Raw genomic sequence first — 20943 nt, forward strand, 5'->3', positions numbered from 1 at the left:
AAATAAAGCAAAACACAAACAGAAGCAGGTGACATGAAACGAAACCGCGATAACAAAAGCAAAAACAAACCAAGTATAAATAGACAGACACTGATGAGCAAACACAAAACAGCTGGTTGCAATGACAGGATAATGAGTCTGGGAAGTGTATTATGGGAAATGAAGTCCAAGGGGTGAAACAAGAGTCTGGGTAGGAGTGCCCTCTAGTGGCCGATTAGGGCACTCTCACTAGTAATCATGACAAGTTTGCTACGGGATGTGGCAGATCAGCTGAAGAGTTGTAAGTTATTTTCACCTAACGTTATTTGCATTATGTCGAAATATTTAAACTATTTTCCAGAAATAAAAACACAAAGCTGAAGCTACTTATGTGATCACCCACAGCATCATCGTCGAGTCTGGAACCATCGACATCAGATGCTAGGGTGATGACGCCTAGAGTCAGACATCCAGTGGATGGTTGGTTAGAAGATTGTTGCTAGCTATAACTTATGTAACTTAGCTATAAATGCCATAAATGTTTTAAATTGGGAGCACGGAGAAAACTTTATACAACGATAAGATGGTCTCATTTTGTCATTGTTAACGTGGGTAGACGTTGGAGAAGTGGCCAGAGGTAACCATGGGACTGTCAGGAGTTGATGGAGCAGCATGTAGAGGGTGTAGGTGAGAAAGACTGGAATTATTTTAAATCAGTTCCGTTAAACAAGAAATAACTTTGTGATTTGTATTTTAGAAAATGTATAATTTAATATGAGTTGTATAAAATCAGTTGTAAGAGTGTTTGTTGTTTTCAGGAAGCTAGAGACACCTTTTACTGACCTTCATGTAGAGGTAATATTTCACCATTTAATTTTCATATGCAATAAACCAAAATGGAATTCATTTGCAAACTTGACATGACTTTTTCCATTTAAATCAGAAGACTTCATTCCTTTAAGTTTTAAGGGGAATCTACAGAGCTCACATTATGTTGTTTTATGAGAAATTAGCTAACATATTGCCACATTGTAAAGATAAAAAAAAAAAAAAAAAAAAAATCACAAAAGATAACATTTGATCATATTGTAAAGGTTTATAGAAATAACTATTTACAGATAGGTAACATCTGGCCACATTGTAAAGGTTTATAAAAATAACTACATACATATTTACACTGATTAGTTCAATCAAAACCACAGCACAGACAGACGTGGAACAAACCTACAAACCAACACTTATTCATCCTCTACATCAGAAATTATGTTGCTTAGAAGATTACACAGTTCAAATTCACTAAATTTCAATCAATTTTAGGGGTGAGGTTAATTGGAAGTGCTGTAAGAAAGGATTTCGAAAATTTTCAGTCATATGACCCGTTCAACATGGACGTTGGTGTTGGTGGTGTCTTCTTCAGGGAGCTGCATGCCTCTCTTGGTGAATGCTGGAATGACAAGTTTCACCTATCTTTCATAGAGGAGATTGGTAATGGTGAAGCCTCTGTCTGAAATTACATCAGTAATTTCCAGTGCAGCTGGTTTTTGTTGCTGCCGCGCTGTTTGAGCTAGAGCTCCGTCAAGCTGATTCCTATTTGCTTGTTTTTGTCTCTTAAAATCAAACTTATAATCTATCACTCTTTCTTTTTCAGCAGGGGAACACATCCCCAACATTATTTTATATAAAAAACACTCGGATTACCTTGATATTGTTAGCTAGACTTCCCGAACATTCGCTATTAGCTTTAGCCCGTTAGCAATAGCGGCGTGGTCACTCCAACGTCTGTTCTCTTCTCTCACTATATTATTGTTTGTCTGTTCTAATGGCAAGTGTATCGGATGTTTCTCTACCTTTGTGTGCAGGTGAGGACACGTTTGAGCTGCATGCGGTGCAGTTGGAACTGGTGGCCGTGGAGCGACAGATTCAGACCCTTCTCGAGAAGCAGGCCGAGCTACGCAAGCGGCAGACAGCGCTGGAAACATCCCGTGCTTACGCTCACCAGTCCTCGGTAAGTTTGCAGCTCGATATTAACACTCCTGCTTCCTCTACGCCGTGTGTTTCTCTGCACAGGGCCCGAGCACCCAGAACGCGTTCATCCCAGCCCTCGTTCACTCCGGCGCCATCTCACCAGGGACCTTGGGTTCTTCAGCAGCAGAAGGCGCGAGCCAGGCCTCGGACCAGGACCTCTCCTCCTCCGCCGCCTCCGATCTTCGAGATCTTGACACAGAACCGCTTCTCCCCTCTTCGCGAGGCGGAACGCGACGCTGTGGTCATCGGAGACTCCAACGTCCGCCACGTCCGCGCAACCACAGCCAAAGGTAAGGTGCGCAGTCACTGTTTTCCTGGTGCTCGTGTTCTCGATGTCGCTGCGCAGGTTCCCGCGATCCTCAGCGGTGCTGAGACCATCGAAGCTGTAGTGCTGCACGCGGGGGTGAACGACACCAGGCTGCGGCAGACAGGGAGCGTCCTAGGCTCTTCCGTGCTGATGGCCTGCACCCCAGCAGAATCGGAGCTGATCTTCTGTCGGAGAACATATCCAAGACGCTTCGCACCGTATGACTAGTAAGTCAAACCTCAAATCACAGTCTGTGTTCTGCCCACTTAATTGATAGAAATGTGAGTGTAGTACAGTCTATAGAAACTGTGTCTATTCGCCGAATAGTAAGGTTTAACAATAAAAATAAAGGATCTAGAAAAAATCTGATCATGATCAAACAAGAAATTCGCAAATTTACTGAACAAAAACAATTTCTAAAGCTAGGGCTACTAAACATTAGATCACTGACACCTAAGGCGGTTATTATAAATGAAATGATCACAGATAATAGTCTTGATGTAATTTGCCTTACTGAAACATGGCTTAAACCAAATGATTATTTCTGTCTTAATGAGTCTTGTCCACCTGGCTACTGTTATAAAAATAAATGCCATCCGATTGGCCGTGGCGGTGGTGTAGCAACAATCTATAGAAATATTCTTTATTCGTTACTCAGAAAACAAACTACAGATTTAATTCATTTGAAATTCTTATGCTAAATGTTACACTCTCAGATATAAGTAAAAAGTCGCTACTATCTTTTCCTTTAGCTACCGTTTATAGACCTCCAGGGCCTTATGCTGATTTCCTAAAAGAGTTTGCAGACTTTCTCTCAGACCTATTGGTCAACGTCGATAAAGCGCTGATTGTTGGAGATTTTAACATTCATGTAGACAATACAAATGTTGCGTTAGGGGCTGCGTTTACAGATTTGCTAAACTCCTTTGGGGTCAAACAAAACGTCACTGGACCCACTCATCATTTTAAAGGGTTAGTTCACCCAAAAATGAAAATTATGTCATTAATGACTCACCCTCATGTCGTTCCACACCCGTAAGACCTCCATTCATCTTCGGAACACAGTTTAAGATATTTTAGATTTAGTCCGACAGCTTTCCGTCCCTCCATTGAAAGTGTAGGTACGGTGCACTGTCCATGTCCAGAAAGGTAATAAAAACATCATCAAAGTAGTCCATGTGACATCAGTGGGTTAGTTAGAAGTTTTTGAAGCATCTAAAATACATTTTGGTCCAAAAATAACAAAAAATATGACTTTATTCAGCATTGTCTTCTCTTCCGGGTCTGTGTATATCCACAGTGACGCTACTTCTTCTTCTTCTACGGCGGTTGGCATCCAGCTTATTGGTGCATTACCGCCCCCTTCTGCTCCGGACTGTGACGCGATTAGGACATCCGCGACATGCACACCTACGCACCATTTTAAAAAATATAGCAATACCAAAATACAAACAATGTAGAATAGCTTGAATACAGCGTGCGTCTCCCTCAGACTGTAAACGAAGCTCGGGCGCACTACATAACACGTCATCAGCGTCACTGTCCGGAGCAGAAGGGGGCGGTAATGCACCAATAAGCCGGAAAAGCTTTTCTTACTATTCTGAGAAGAAAAAGTTAGTTTAGGATTATTTGTGACAGTGCATGATATTCTAGGGTAGTCTCTCCATGTAAGCATTAGTATGTTTAATGTACCTGGAACACTTTAATAAGGTTGTGTAGCCATTAACACTGTCCTCCACTAGTTAACTATAGATTGTGGCAGGAGGGGTTATTTTTGGCTTACGTCACAGTGTTTTAGCTTATTGGCAGCGTTGCTGGGCTATAAAAACAGGAACAAGCGCGTTACCTGGGATGTGTCACTTGGTGAACCGTTGCGTCGTTAACGCACTTCCGTCACTTCCCGGAACTGGATGCGACCCTGCTGAAAAAAACAGCTTAAACCAGCCTAAGCTGGTTGGCTTGTTTTAGCTGGTTTAAGCTGGAAATAGCTGGTTTTAGCTGGTTTCCCAGCCTGGCCAGGCTGGTCAAGCTGGTCTCCGAACCTGGCCAAGCTGGTGTCTATGGCTGCCTTTACACTTGGCATTAACATGCGATCACCGTGATCTGATAAAGCAGATCGGATCATCAGTCAATCAGAACACAGCATGTTTACACTTGGCAACATCAACTGATTTTTCTATCTAGGTAACCGATCGGATTGGTCTTTCCTGCGCAATATTTAAATAAGTCTGCAGAGAATGGCCCGGTGCAATGTCAACCTGAAATAATGGGTTTTCTTTTGAAAAGCATTTTCAGTCAAGGGACAATTTACAAATCAAAGATAAGGGTAGAAGTCTCAATAGTCTCCATACGGGGGTTCTCCGTCTTTTTTTCTGACCGTTCACGAGAGAGGGTGCGACCTGCGAATGCAGACATGATGGCTGGATTGCGTTTACATTACACTGAAATGCGATCACAATGCGTCCTCAACTACCTCTGGACCAGGACACACTGATCGGATAACATTCCAATCAGACGTGCATTTACACTTGTCTTTTCAATGTGCATGTGGACAACATCCGTATACAGGTTGCATGTTAATGCCAAGTGTAAACGCAGCCTATTTTACCAAATTACAAATTAATCAGATTGTTCCACTTACTGACAAGGTTAAATTCAAGGGTAGTTTAGTATCACTGTCAAGCAGGCTAGATGGTACAGCTTAAATTATTCTAGTTGCTAATGATATAATATATCTGAGAGGAGTCTAAAACAAAATGATAAAACTGGTTTCACAAATAAATTATAGCATAAAATAAAGCATGAATCTGTAGCATGCTCTGACTAAAATGAGATAAAATTGTCTGAAGAAATACATTCACCATAGTTGTATGACCATATATAATCAACTTTCATTTTTAACAAGTGTTTGGGTTATGAATAGACTTAAATACAAATAAAACAAACACCGCATTTCTAAAATAAATAATTTTAATGTCATCAGTAATGAAAAAATACTAGAAAAAAATCAAAAATATCTTAATAATCTGATACACAAGTTTATATTCATTTAATTCCCATTCAGAAAAGTTACACATACATAAATATAACTTCTGGAATGTTTGAGTCATTGAGCACTGATTGATGTCATTTAGTATGTACAGATTATGATTTTATTTGTTTTCTTTAACACTTTGTACTATTTTACATATACTTCAGTTGTTTCCAGGGATGGAATTCTTTTAAAACTATAAACAAGCACCAAAGCTACAAAATTAATAATGTGATGCCGGAGTTTGTAAAATAATTAAACACTACTTGTTATAGAGAATGTAAACTCACATTTGTTTTTCATTAACATCTTTTATCGGTTCTGACAATTTTACAGTTAAGGCAAGACATGCTGTTGTCGACTCCTGGCAAATTTCCAGGCTAAAGTAATCACAAGTCAACTACCTAAATTGCTCAAAACTCGGTTTCCCACTTACTGTTAAATACAATTCTCAAAAGCATGGCTGACTATAGGCAAGATCTGAAAGTGTAGCTTTTTTTGTGTTGGAGTAGGGATTGTGGGTGACTGAGGGGACAGAACAGATTGACAGTCGCACAGAAACACAGCATCACTATATGAAAAGAGCTGCACTGTGACACACCTACATCTCCTACGACTCCTACACACCCCCCCTTCCTCATTGACACCCCCTCACCCAAACCTCCCACAGCCATACACCTACATCCCACAAACCCACTCTTGCCACCACACTTTCCTCACCCAAACCACACCCATACACCCTCTACAAGAATGGACAATATGTATGCCATTGGAGTAGTAAAACAAGAAATAGTTTTTTAAAATCTAATGTTTTCCAAATAGAAAAAAAAAGTTCATAGTTGCCTGCTTTTGTTGTTGGTGTCTATAAGACTCAAATGATGTAGGCTTTGTGATGTCATTTAAAGGAACAGTGCATTATTTATAGATAAAACAAGTTATTGTGACAGGGTGGTAAGTCAAACTGAGGGACGTGCACAAATCATAAGGTTTATTGTGAATAAATATATTTTGTTTAAACAGGGACACACATATAATCCTGAAAATAGTATATGTTTGAAAAAAAATTGGTGATATTTTAGATGGAAATGTCATGTTGGTTAACACGGACATGTGAAATTGGCTATGTAATAATTAAAAATTATTAAAAATAGTATGCTAATCTTCAAAAAAAACATTTGATCATATATTATGTCAAAAAGAACACTTGAATTAATAACTTTAAGCTTTAGAAACAGACTTTGGGACATTTTTTTATGCCTTATGCATCTGACCAAATGTTGCGGACCCAAATGGCACCCGTTTCGTAGAATGACCCATAATATGTTATTGTTCACCTTCAGTTAATTGTTGATATAGCTATTCTAACAAATATTTACAAGATTATAGGAATGATTAAAATGCTAAAAAAAACTATGTTTTTTAAGTGCCTGCCAGATTAAATAAAAAAAAATGTTAAAGTGGTTGTGCTTGTGGTCCTGCAGATTATTTAAAGTAAAATTGGAATGATTTAAATTGTCACAACACTCACTGACAGGAAAATTGGGTCAAACACTATCCCAGCAGGCAAATGACCGACCTTCAATGTTGAAATGTGGTTGAAATAAGGTCAGTTGATGTTTCAACGGTGAAACAACGTTGATACAACGTTGAATGCTAAATGGTTGAAGCCCAGTCAACACATGACCGAAATTCAACATTGAAATATGGTTGAAGTAACGTCAGTTGATGTTTCAGTGAAACAATTATTAAATGTAAAATGGTTGAAATAGGTTAAGAAAATCACTTATAAATATATGCTGAAATAAGCTTGTATACTAAAAAAAACCCCAAGTGTTTAATAATAATAATAATAATAAAGGCTAACAATATAATGTATATGTGCTCGAGACGGTAAGAACGCGCTGTTAGTTGTCTTGCTGGATATGGCATGTGTGTTTATGAGAGGTGAACTCTCTGCCTAATGTGTTTTAGAGACGGCGACTCGGTTGGAGAGCACTTCTGCCTTGACTCCACGAGTTTTGCTGCAATGTCGTTCATTATTGTTTACATATATTGGGTGTAGACATAAAAGAAGGTAGGTCGAATGCTCTGCTAATTCCTATTTAACTAAAAAATTTCCTCAAAAATCACACTATGAAAAACAACAAAGATTCAGGTACAAACTGTAAACTTTTAATATCAACATTTGTCAAATATTCCAAAAAAAATATATATCTGAAGATATGATTTAATGAAAATGTTTAACCATTTTTTAAAAACTGTTTTGTTTTGACAAAATTTGAAAATAAACAGTATGCTGACTTGTTTTGCATAAACATTTTTTTTTCTTAGAACATAATAACTGAACAATTAAATGTAGCTGTATAATGAAAATATTTACTTTTCCTAAGTTGGCTGTTTTGTAAACTCATTTCACAAAGTCAAGTTACTTCTGACATGATGAGCACACAGCAAGTGTGTGCTTTCTGCATATGAATTTCTTGCACTTCACACACATGGTGCTGGTTTTGCTGTCGCGCTTAGATGGGCACACCTCACATCTCTTCTGTTTTTTCCTATCATCTGTGTTCACTCCTTCATTTTCTGTGGGTCTGACTCCAGCTCCACCTGCTTGCACTGACTCAACCAAAGCTGCAGCCACTGGTGATCGAGGTGGGCAGGCGCGTCTCTGGATCTCCGATGTGTTAAGAGCTTTTCCCAGCTCCTCCAGGAACAACCAACGTTTGTTCACTTTGCCCTCATTCCAGGTTTGGTTGATCTCACACCACAGGACGAAGGCATTATATGCTGACACGTCCAAGATGTTGTAGAAGACCACCAGAGGCCAACGGACAGTCCTGCGCTGGCAGCTGTAGGCTGATGTGACTTTGTCCAAATTGTCAACCCCTCCTTTCGTGGAATTATAGTCCAGTATCATTTCTGGCTTCAGGTCCTCTCTTGCACTCAGTGATACATCTCTGTGCATTGTACTCATCACAAGGACATTCTTGTTTCTTTTGGGGCAGTAGGAAACTACTGTTGCATTTTCAGAGAAAGCAAATTTTGACAAATGCACATTTCTTCCCTCCATGTTCAGAATCTCTCTGGGTACCTCAGGTTTTTTTTTTTTTTCACTGTTCCAATCAAAGTCAGCTTTCGCTTGAGTAGCTTGACACCAAGGTTGTACGATGTAAAGAAGTTGTCACAGGTTATGCAGTGACCTTGCAGCCCTTCACTCATTTGTAGAACCACACGCATCCCCTGGTTTCTCTCAGGTGCTCCACCTGATGGCTTGCCTGTGTAAATCTGCATTTTCCAGGCATAACTGGACTTGGAGTCACAGGCTGCCCATACTTTGCCATATCTGGCTGGCTTTTTTGGAATGTACTGGCAAAAAGGACAGCGTCCTCTGAATGGTTCAAGGCGTTCATCCACTATAATGTGTGGCCCAGGGTTGTAAAGACGAGGCAGAATTTCTTCCCATTTATCCCACACATCTCTGATTGCCACTAATTTGTCCCTCTCACGTCGACTGGGTCTGGTTTCACGGTCATCAAAACGAATGCCCCGAGAAATTATGTGGAATCTTTCCTGAGACATTGTGGAGCGAAATATTGGCCTTCCACACTCTGTACTCCATAAACTGGCAGTTACCTCTCCCTTTGAACTGTACACTCCAGCTAAAATTAGCAATCCAATGTAAGCATTCAAATCAATAAGATCAAGTGGTTTCCATTTCTCACCAAACACACGGCTTCCCTCCAGATTGGTCATATCCAGGATAGTCTTCTCTATTGGTTGTAAATACAGCTCAAAAGCTGAGTGTATGTCGTGGACTCTTGAGATGGCAAATCGTGTCGGACCTGGAATGTTCTTGATAACCATGGATGCTGGCAGTCTTCCCTGCTGTTGTGGGGGTGTAGATGTCCATTCTATTTTACCATCTTTTGACATCCATCTTTTGACAGCAAAAGTGTGAAAGCTCATTCACTCACAGGGGAGTGAGAAACAAAACATAACAAAAACATACATCAAATAAATGTTTGTTTATTTTTTGCCTCTGTTAAGCTGCCTTTGAAAATCCTACATAAAAGGTTTGGTTAAAAGCTAGGTATTTCAGATATCTTGAATATATAAATGAGAGCTTATTTTACTATCTGTGTCTGTCAAAGATTTTCATTTTGTTTGTATATGTCAAAAAACACCAGCATGTTGAAACATTGCATGCTCATGATGATAAATAAGAAAGTCACAAAATATCAAGAAAAAAAACAAAGGTTTAAAGGTGCTACAGAGGATCTTTCCGTCGACTGAGAAACCAAAGACTGTTACTGAGTTTTTGAAATGAGCGCATGCGTAAGAACAACCCCCCCCTTCCTTCACAGCTAATTTTGAGGGAACGCCTCCCAAAACTCGTTCACAAGTACTGGAACACGAGTGTTTACCACTGGCATTCGCTGTGTCGTGTTAGTGGATTGTGCTCGTGCATCACTTGGATGCTCTCTCGATGTTTGCCATTAAAATATCGCCGTAGAAATGGCCTTAACCCTGTAAAGCCCACTGTTGCAGAATTACAACATCACTTTCAACAATTTTTAAAAAAGGCTTGCAAATGTTTTTTTCTCTCAAGACCACATTTACATAGTTAATGGGTTCTATTGTTTGTCCTCAAAATGCTATTGGATAGAATAAGTGTTTATAGGTCCAGTCATCTGGCCATGAAGTGTTTTATTTACTATGGTCTAATAAATTTAACCTCAATAAAGGTTAGCCTGGGATGAACGCAAATTCCCATGATAAACCTCTGGGATTTTGGAGCGCCAACTTGTAACAGTAGGTCAACATAACTATTGCATTCTTTAATTGATTCCCTGTCTTATTCTGCCCTCTAGTGGGTAATATCGAACATGCTGCTAACCCTGCCCAATAAATACTTTTAATGTTATTAAACACTCGTTATACAGGTTATTTGCACTTTTATAACATAGTTTTAATTTTTATTGAAAATAAATGCCTTTTTTGATATGTGATGGGAAACTAGAGAAGAACGAACTCGGCAAAAGGCGGATTCAAAACCGCGGCGATCGCAGTAAAAGCTAGACTGGCGGTTCAATACTTTAGCGTTGCGCCAATGGGGACGTTGGTAAGTGAATGTCCTTTATCATACTTGATAGATAATGAAGAGTTATTATGTTGAAATAAGGACTTATTATGTCGTTATAACGACTTATTATGTTGAAATAACGAGATATTATGTCGTTATAACGACTTATTATGTTGAAAGTTATCTCGTTATTTCAACATAATAAGTCGTTATAACGACATAATATCTCGTTATTTCAACATAATATCTCGTTATAACGACATAATATCTCGTTATTTCAACATAATAAGTCGTTATTTCAACATAATAACTCTTCATCATCTGTCAAGTATGATAAAGGACATTCACTTATCAATGTCCCCAGTGGCGCAACGCTAAAGTATTGGACTGCCAGTCTAGCTTTTACTGCGATCGCCGCGGTTTCGAATCCGCCTTTTGCCGAGTTCGTTCTTCTCTAGTTTCACATCACATATCAAAAAAGGCATTTATTTTCAATAAAAATTAAAACTATGTTATAAAAGTGCAAATAACCTGCTTAACAAGTGTTTAATAACATTAAAAGTATTTATTGGGCAGGGTTAGCAGCATGTTCGATATTACCCACTAGAGGGCAGAATAAGACAGGGAATCAATTAAAGAATGCAATAGTTATGTTGAACTACTGTTACAATTTGGTGCTCCAAAATCCCAGAGGTTTATCATGGGAATTTGCGTTCATCCCAGGCTAACCTTTATTGAGGTTAAATTTATTAGACCATAGTAAATAAAACAATTTACAGTGCAAATGTCAGGGGTGTCAAACTTACAGCCCGGTGTCCAATCTGATTTGAAGTAATAAAACATAGAGATGCACTAGTCCAGGGGCCAAAAACGTTTTTAAGCGGGGTTTTTTTTAAAATTATTATTCTGGGCTTGCAAACAAACTGCTTTGTAATATTTTCTAAAGATATAAAAATCAAAATAGGTGCTAATATATTGAAATAATAGGACACGGAGTGTCTATTTACAGTAAGTGCAAATAGCGTCCCTTGTTGACAAACACTCTTTACAGTATAGCTCCAATGTCTGGTTGGGCCACTGAAGTTTAAAAAGGGACAGTTGTAATTCGATGTATTCAGTGGCGTAACAATATCATGAAGGGTTTCAGATTTTGGCTTTTACAGTGATCGCTGCAGGGTCGAATCAGCATTTTGCAGAGCTCACCCAATAATAGAGCTCACTCCTATTTTCTCATCATATACATTTTCAATAAAATGAAAATAATGTTCAAAAAGTGGAAATAAAATGTGAACAAGTGTTTAATAATATTAAAAGTGTTCATTAAGTAGGGAAAGTGGAGGGGTTTTATTCTCCCAATAATGCAGCATCCATTTAATAATTTTAATAAATATAATCACTCTATATGATATTATTGCATCCTGTACAAAAATACTGAGGTACAAATAGTATCTGCCAATACCAGCCTACAGCATCTAAATACTATTTACACTTCTTGCAAAGAACTGATAGGCTACTTTTACATGGTGTCAATAGAATATATCGCTATTTTCACCTATATAAATAGCATATCGTGAAAATGCTGCTATTGTCATTTAGTATAAATAGGATGTATCGGTATTTTCACTTAGTGTAAATAGCATCTACAGTAGGGGTGTCAAACTCATTTTAGTTTGAGGGACAGACTGGAAAGAAATGAACCATATGCGGGCCGAATTACCTTCTTCTTATAATAACTTTAGTGCGCTGATAGTTACATTAATATTAAACATATGAACAACAAATTAATTTGCAAGAAAACTGCATTTTTTTGTTTTTGTTTTGTTTTTTACAGTGAAAAGACTATTCGATTTTTAAAATTATTTTTTATTTAATATTTTTTATTTTTAAATTACTGAATAATTTCAAGATGCTGCTAACCCTGTCCAATAAATACTTTTAATGTTATTAAACACTCGTTATACAGGTTATTTGCACTTTTATAACATAGTTTTAATTTTTATTGAAAATAAATGCCTTTTTTGATATGTGATGTGAAACTAGAGAAGAACGAACTCGGCAAAAGGCGGATTCGAAACCGCGGCGATCGCAGTAAAAGCTAGACTGGCGGTCCAATACTTTAGCGTTGCACCACTGAGGACATTGTTAAGTGCACGTCCTTTATCATACTTGATAGATAATGAAGAGTTATTATGTTGAAATAACGACTTATTATGTTGAAATAACGAGATATTATGTCGTTATAACGAGATATTATGTTGAAATAACGAGATATTATGTCGTTATAACGACTTATTATGTTGAAATAACGAGATATTATGTCGTTATAACGACTTATTATGTTGAAATAACGAGATATCATGTCGTTATAACGACTTATTATGTTGAAATAACGAGATATTATGTCGTTATAACGAGATATTATGTTGAAATAACGAGATATTATGTCGTTATAACGACTTATTATGTTGAAATAACGAGATAAGTTTTCGGGGGTTTTTTTCCTCCCCATAAGTTTTTTTTTTTTTTCACCATGCGGTTCAGGGCTTCCGTATGCTGTGTTTCGGAGTTATTGACTATGTTACTTCAAGTTCATCTGTGCGTGATTTTGTGCAAAAACTAGTTGTAATATTTTTATTTTGTATAAATATCTCAATTATCTTATATAGGATGTGTTCCGTTGAGTAAACCTTCAGTTTATATAACCTTCGTAAATGCATGGTTTGGTTAATAATAAGGATCATGAACAATAACAGATTTTTTCCTCAAATCATCTCATTTTGATAATAACATTACTGATTGAGCTACATGCGCTGAATGAACACCCGTAAACTGAAGTGCTTTGCTAGGTTAATTAACTCAATGGAACACATCCTATATATGGTAATTCATATATATTTATACAAGATAAACATAAAATTACAACTTATATTTGCACAAAATCATGCGCGCATGAACTTGAACTAGTAACGTTGTCAGATAGCTCCTGTTGTATATGCGTTCTTTCTGTAACAACGCCAAAACACATCAACTAGAATTCACAATATTTTAATACAATAGTGTAGACAATTAAAATGTTATTAATATGACAGCCACAATCGTGGATAATGTTTTATGTTGCTGTTTGAGCACTCGCGCTGAAGCTAAAGATGACCATCAATACAATGAAGCGCTGCTATGTTAGTTGCCATCTCGGACATAAATATGGCGGCGGGAATAGCAGAAGTGACGTCTTTGAAACCCATGGATAGTTCATTTACATTTAGTCATAGCTAAATAGTCATAGTTTATTCCCGGAACTAAAGTATGTAGGGTTTGTTTCTGGCGGGACACTCATTAGTGGCACACGCTAGGTGTTCTCTTGGCGCGTTTGTTGTGTTGCTGGCATTTTAAACTAATAAATGTTGACTGCTTTGGTAAGCCGAATTAATAATTAAAGACATATTTACACGTATGTTTTATTGGGATTTTCAGGAGGTTATGTGCAGTTATTAACTGTATTTGTATTTTTGTCGTTTAAATGTATATGCTTTGACGCGCGCGATTTTATATGTGAATGTGCCTTATGCGTGTCTTTACAGGTATGTTTATGGCTTGCTTTCAAGTCCATATATGTTTAATTATATAAATAAAAATAAAATACAAATGCTTTTTATTTTTGTTTTTTTTTGTACCGGGGTGTAAAGAAATAAGGGTGGCACTCTTAGTCTTTATTCATATATTAGTTAATGATTTGTAAGTGCATACTTATGTCATGACTTTACTTGAGGGGGCACAATCATAATTAACTCATTATTAACTAACCATATACTAACATCAACTAATGGCTTGTTAATGCATACTTATATCATGACTTTACTTGAGGGGGCACATCGTAATTAATTCACTGTTAACTACTTACCAAATTCAACTCATGATTTATCATTAACTTACTATCAAATACACATGTACTAACACAACTATATAAGTACTCAGCCCAGTTAAGTGATGTTGTGTGACTTTTCAAAAAGTCAGAGAATGGAGGTACAGTATGATCACGGCCTGCGTCTGGATGGAGAGTGAACTTCTGAATCTGATCCCAGCAAACGTTCCCTGACCTTAGTTCATGTTTCCTGTTTGGTTATTTTTTTGGGAACCGATTCCCCAGGAACTGTTGTAAGTCACAGTATTTTAGTTTGGTAGGAAAGAATGTCACAAAACATATTAAGACGTTTTTAAGATAAATTATTAGTGTATTTAGTATTTTATATGTTTTATAAGGAGGATCAGTGAAAATAATGACAAACTAATCCTGTGCCTTTCAGTAATGTTTATAATGAAGCTGCTGATGTCAGTAGTTTAAATTCTGACAATAATGAATTGTTTAAATTTATTTCAAAGTCCAAATATTTATTAGTCCTTCTTATAGAGACTGTTTGATTTAGTTTATCCTAAATGTTAATTAATGCATTAATTATCAAACATGTATTAACACATAGTTAAGGCTTCTGTTTTCATGCATGAATCCTTATGACTCCTGTCGTAGTTAAGGATCACTCTTCATTAGTTCATGATTAGTTCATATCTTAACTAATCATGCTCATCATTGCATTCTCTCTTAAAACTTTCTTTCTCACTTCCTTTGTTTCTGGAACTTGTATGAATGTGTGTGTTTGTGTTAGATATTAGTTTGTATTAGAAAAATCAAAGTCTCCTGTAGATTTTTAAAGAGAATTGTCTTGTGTTATGTGCTTATAAATGTAATGCCTTAAACTGCGATCTATTGATACCTTGCTAATAAATAGTGCTTTCATGATAGTTGGATATTCATATCCATAACATCCTGCTCTACTGTGGTCAAATAAACCAACCGTTACCTGTTACATCTGTGTCTGTCTCCTGTCTACTGTAACAGAAGACCGGACCAACACCGCAGACCCAGTATGAGCCAGCCCGACCCCTTTCAGGATTTTGTGGATGCGCTTCGGCGCACCTTAACCATCCATCCACCGCCATCATCTCCAGTCACTGTCCCTTCACCTGCACGAGCACCAGCGAACACCACAGCGGATGTCAACAGTCCTCCTTCATTGCTGCCATACACCAGTCCCATGGCCAAACCGGCACCCTACTCAGGATCGGCGGAGGATTGCAGCGGGTTTCTGCTGCAATGCACACTGGTCCTGGAGATGCAGCCGCACCTGTACCCGAATGACACTTCAAAGATAGCGTTCATCATCTCTCAGCTCAGCGGCAAAGCATTGAAGTGGGCCGATTCCATCTGGTCCCAGCGGGGCGCTGTAACCCAATCCTACTCAGCGTTTATTTCCCAGTTCCGGGAAGTGTTCGGGAAACCGATCACGGACTCTTCAGCTGGTGAGAAACTTTATAATTTAAGACAAGGATCAATGTCCATTTACGATTATGCTTTGCAATTCAGAACGCTTGCAGCACTCAGCAGATGGAATGAACAAGCCCTGATAACAAACTATCGTCAAGGATTAGAACCTCGGGTGCGGCTGCAACTCGCTGCATGCGAGGACTCCATCGGCCTAGAAAAGTTCATCCAGCTCTCCATCCGCTGCGCCACTCGCATGCAGGCATGCCTCCAAGAGCACCAGGACCAGTCCCTCTCCAACGTGCTACTCTGCCGATCCAAACCCGTCAGCACTCCAGAACCAGCCCAGGAACCCATGGAAGTAGAAAACTCTCGTCTGTCCTCTGAAGAACGCCGTCCCCGGCTAACCCTTCGTCTCTGTCTCTATTGTGGTGAACCGGGGCATGTGATTGCCGCATGCCCCACACGACCGCCGCGACCCCTGGTGAGTGCCATTATTCCTGCTACTCGTAAAATGAAACCACTCACTACTGTCGTCAATCTTACTGCCGCCAATGTCTCCCTTACAGTGGTCGCGCTCATCGACTCGGGGTCCGCCGGCAACTTCGTCTCAGGTGCCATCTGTCGCCAGCTACGTATCAAGACCACTCCGTCTCCGACCATCTACAAGATCTGCTCCATAACCGGCTGACCCCTGAGCCGTAAGCGCGTCCGCACAGTGGCTGGACCTGTGACCCTTCAAGTCGGCTTACTTCATCAAGAGGAGGCTCATCTGCTGGTTCTGGAGGACTCCTCCGCTGACGTGGTTCTGGGGCGCCCCTGGTTGGAGCAGCATAACCCTACCCTATCTCCTGGAAGACGGGCGAAATCCTGAAGTGGGGCGACACTTGCTTCACTCGCTGTTTGACGGAACTGCCTGTTCCACCATCTCCATCACCTGACCTCTCTCTCTGCGCCACGTCCATCGAAAGTCCAGTTGAACAACGCTCTGTCGAAATCCCCAAGTGTTACCCCTCCTTCAGCGATGTATTTTGCCCGCAACGGGCTTCCAAGCTGCCTCCACACCGGCCATGGGATTGTGCCATCGACCTGCTTCCGGGTGAACCAGTGCCAAAGGGAAAGATCTACCCTCTTTCCATCCCGGAGGAGAAGGCCATGGAAGATTACATCAAGGAAGCCCTCGCCCAAGGTTACATCAGGCCGTCTACTTCCCCTGCTGCTTCCAGTTTCTTCTTCGTGGCCAAAAAGGACGGAGGCTTGCGGCCATGTATTGATTACCGCGCACTCAACAGGATAACTGTTAAATTCTCGTCCCAGTTAAATCCTCCTCTCGTCCCAGCGGCCCTGGAACATCTCCGTGGTGCCACTGTGTTCACGAAGCTGGACCTCCGCAGCGCTTACAACCTCATCCGGATACGTGAGGGGGACGAGTGGAAGACCGCCTTCATCACTCCTACTGGCCACTACGAATACTTGGTCATGCCGTATGGACTGGTCAACGCCCCCTCCGTATTCATGAGGTGCTCCGGGAGTTTCTCCACCGCTTTGTCCTAGTCTACATCGATGACATACTCATATACTCCCGGAGCCAGGCCGAACATCGGCAACACGTTGCGGAGGTCCTCACCCGTCTTCGCCAGTACCACCTGTTCCTCAAGGCAGAGAAATGTACATTCCACCAACCTTCCATCTCGTTCCTGGGTTATAACATCGACCACAGTGGCATCCGGATGGACGAGAGGAAGGTGGAATCCATTACCAACTGGCCAGAACCCACCACCATAAAAGAACTCCAGCGTTTCCTCGGTTTCTCCAACTTCTACAGAAGATTCATCAAAGGTTACAGTTCCATCGCCCATCCACTTACCAGCCTGCTCCGCAATAAGCCCAAGTCTCTGTCCTGGACCCCGGCAGCCACCAACGCCATTAACCAGCTCAAGGAAGCCTTCACCACCGCTCCCTTACTTGTACATCCAGACCCAGAGAAACAATTCATCGTTGAAGTGGATGCATCTACTACTGGAGTGGGAGCGGTGTTGTCACAGCAGCAGGGGACGCCAAGTAGACTCCATCCATGCGCCTTCTTCTCCCGCAAGCTCAGCCCGACGGAAGTCAACTACTCCATCGGTGACAGGGAACTTCTTGCGGTCAAGCTTGCCTTGGAAGAGTGGAGGCATTGGCTGGAGGGAGCCAAACATGCGTTCCTGGTACTGACGGACCATAAAAACCTTGAATACCTTCGTTCAGCAAAGAGATTGAACCCTAGACAAGCTCGCTGGGCCATGTTCTTCTCCTGCTTTAACTACACTATCTCCTTTCGTCCTGGTACTAAAAATGTGAAAGCAGACGCTCTTTCCCGCCTACATGCTCCAGAGGAAAAGACTGAGGAACCAGAACCCATCATCCCTAGCTCTCTCATCGTGAGCCCGATCACCTGGTCAGAAGAGACCATTCCCTCCTCCAATGCCTCCATGAACCCTCCGCCGGGCTGTCCACCTGGCTTGCTCTACCTTCCACGGACACGACGCACTCCCACCATTCACTCGGCTCACACGTCACTTGGCACTGGTCACCCGGGGGTCAATGAGACCCTCTCGTTGCTAAAAGAACGCTTCTGGTGGCCAGGGATGGCTGCAGATGTCAGAAGGTACGTGCAGGGCTGTAGGGAGTGTGTGTTATCTCCAAGTCTCCTCGTCATCTGCCAGCTGGGAAACTCCTTCCGCTGCCCGTTCCAGATCGCCCATGGTCACACCTAGGAGTGGACTTCATTACTGATCTCCCTGTCTCAGAAGGAAATACCACCATCCTAGTTGTTGTTGACCGCTTCTCAAAGTGATGCCGTTTAATTCCACTTCCTGGATTACCCACTGCGATGGAGACCGCCGAACTACTCTTCAACCAAGTCTTCAGATACTTCGGAATACCAGAGGATATAGTCTCCGACCGAGGGCCTCAGTTCATATCCAGAGTATGGAAGTCCTTCTACTCCCTCCTAGGTGTGGCCGTCAGCCTGACTTCCGGATACCACCCCCAGTCGAACGGGCAGACGGAGAGGAAGGTACAGGAGATTGGCCGCTTCCTCCGTACCTTCTGTCATGACCACCAGGACTCTTGGAACCAGTTCCTTGGCCGAGTACGCCCAAAACTCTCTCCGACAGTCAACTACAGGGCTTACACCGTTCCAGTGCGTACTCGGTTACCAACCCCCACTGTTCCCCTGGGATGGGGAACCCTCCAACGTTCCAGCAGTGGATTACTGGTTCCGAGAGAGCGAGAGGGTCTGGGACTCAGCACACCATCAACTGCAACGAGCCCTGCGCAGACGCAGGATGGTAGCCGACCTCAGACGTTCTGACACCCCAGTCTTCCAGCCTGGTCAGATGGTTTGGCTATCCACCCGCGACATCAGACTGCGTCTGCCCTGCAGAAAGCTGAGTCCCAGGTTCATTGGCCCATTCCCCATTGTCAAGCAGGTCAACCCAGTCACCTATCAACTTCGTCTTCCACCAGGGTATCGTATACACCCCACTTTCCATGTGTCACTCCTCAAAGCTCACCACCCTTCTGTTCTTCCCACAGGACCTGACGTGGCTCCCGCCAAACCCCCCCTTCCACTCATCCTGGAGGACGGAGCTGCGTACGAGGTTCGTGAAATCTTGGACTCCCAGCGTCGTGGTGGTCAGCTTGAATACCTGGTGGATTGGGAAGGATACGGCCTCGAGGAACGCTCCTGGGTCCCAAAGAACGACATCTTAGACCCCAGCTTACTCCAGAACTTCCACGACAGTCACCCTGAGAAACCGGCACCGCGGGGAAGAGGACGACCACCACAGCGTCGGGGTCCTCGGCCCTCTGGAGCGGGCCATGGAGGGGGGGGTACTGTCACAGACACGTCAGGTTCCAACATCACCCAATCACAGCGTGCACCTTCTCCAGAGTACTGATCACCGCCACCTGCACCTCATCACTCAACTCATCAACAGCACTATAAAGCACACACGCACACAGCACTCCACGTCCGGTCTCGTTCGCATACCCTCAATGTTATGCTTACCTTAAGGACTCCTCTCCGCATACTCACCTGTCTCCAGCGTGTCTCTTCCCTCTGTGTGCCTCGTGTGCTGTGTGAGTGTGTTCCCGTCAGCTCCCAAGTTCTCCAGCGATCTCCAAGCTCCAGCGTGTATCTACCTGCAAAGAAAAGGACAGTAAATATACCTCGTATTACCTGCTCAAGTCAATCTACAACCAGTTCACTTACCTGTGTGTTTCACCCTGCTCTACTGTGGTCAAATAAAGCAACCGTTACCTGTTACATCTGTGTCTGTCTCCTGTCTACTGTAACAAAGAGCTTATTACGGCCCGAGCAAATGAACGCTGGACGATTCAGTTGCTTGGTTGTAAACTAAGTGACTCTTTTTAAAATTCCCTATGAATTAATTAATTTAATTTGAGCTGATTCGCTTATATAAATGATGACAGATCTACTAGTATTTTCTAACAATCCACTGTCATGTTTGGTCTCATCTAACATTATAAACTGAACTGAATTGTGGTGAACTTTATATTAAAGTATCCTGATGTACAATCTAGGTGCTATTTGTTTAAACATGCATTGAGGAGAATATGTTAGTATATTCATCTCCACCCATTTGCCTTATCTTTTGGTTTCCTGTCAGCTGGTTTTGGTGTTGGTATCCCACTCATGTTTAACTGTGTTGCTCAGGGTAAAATAAGGAAAGGTAACTGTTTATCTGGGAGAAAGGCTTTAAAGGTGCCCTAGAATTAAAAATTGAATTTATCTTGGCATAGTTAAATAAGAGTTCAGTACATGGAAATGACAAACAGTGAGTCTCAAACACCATTGTTTCTTCCTTCTTATATAAATCTCATTTGTTTAAAAGACATCTCAACATAACACTGACTGTTACATAACAGTCAGGATCATTAATATGTATGACCCCAATATTTGCATATGCCAGCCCATTTTCCAGGCATTAGACAAGGGCAGCCAGTATTAACGTCTGGAGTTGTGCACAGCTGAATCATCAGACTAGGTAAGCAAGCAAGGACAACAGCGAAAAATGGCAGATGGAGCAATAATAACTGACATGATCTATGATTACATGATATTTTTAGTGATATTTTTAAACTGTCTTTCTAAATGTTTTGTTAGCATGTTGCTAATGTACTGTTAAATGTGGTTA

General features: G+C 41.2%; 1 pseudogene; it reads right to left on the reverse strand.

The window, feature by feature from the left end:
- Positions 1–7767: 7767 nt before the first annotated feature.
- On the reverse strand, positions 7768–9275 carry LOC125252299 (annotated as a pseudogene).
- Between the last annotated feature and the right edge of the window lie 11668 nt (positions 9276–20943).

Source organism: Megalobrama amblycephala, linkage group LG18 (genome assembly GCF_018812025.1).
Source record: "Megalobrama amblycephala isolate DHTTF-2021 linkage group LG18, ASM1881202v1, whole genome shotgun sequence".
NCBI lineage: Eukaryota > Metazoa > Chordata > Actinopteri > Cypriniformes > Xenocyprididae > Megalobrama > Megalobrama amblycephala.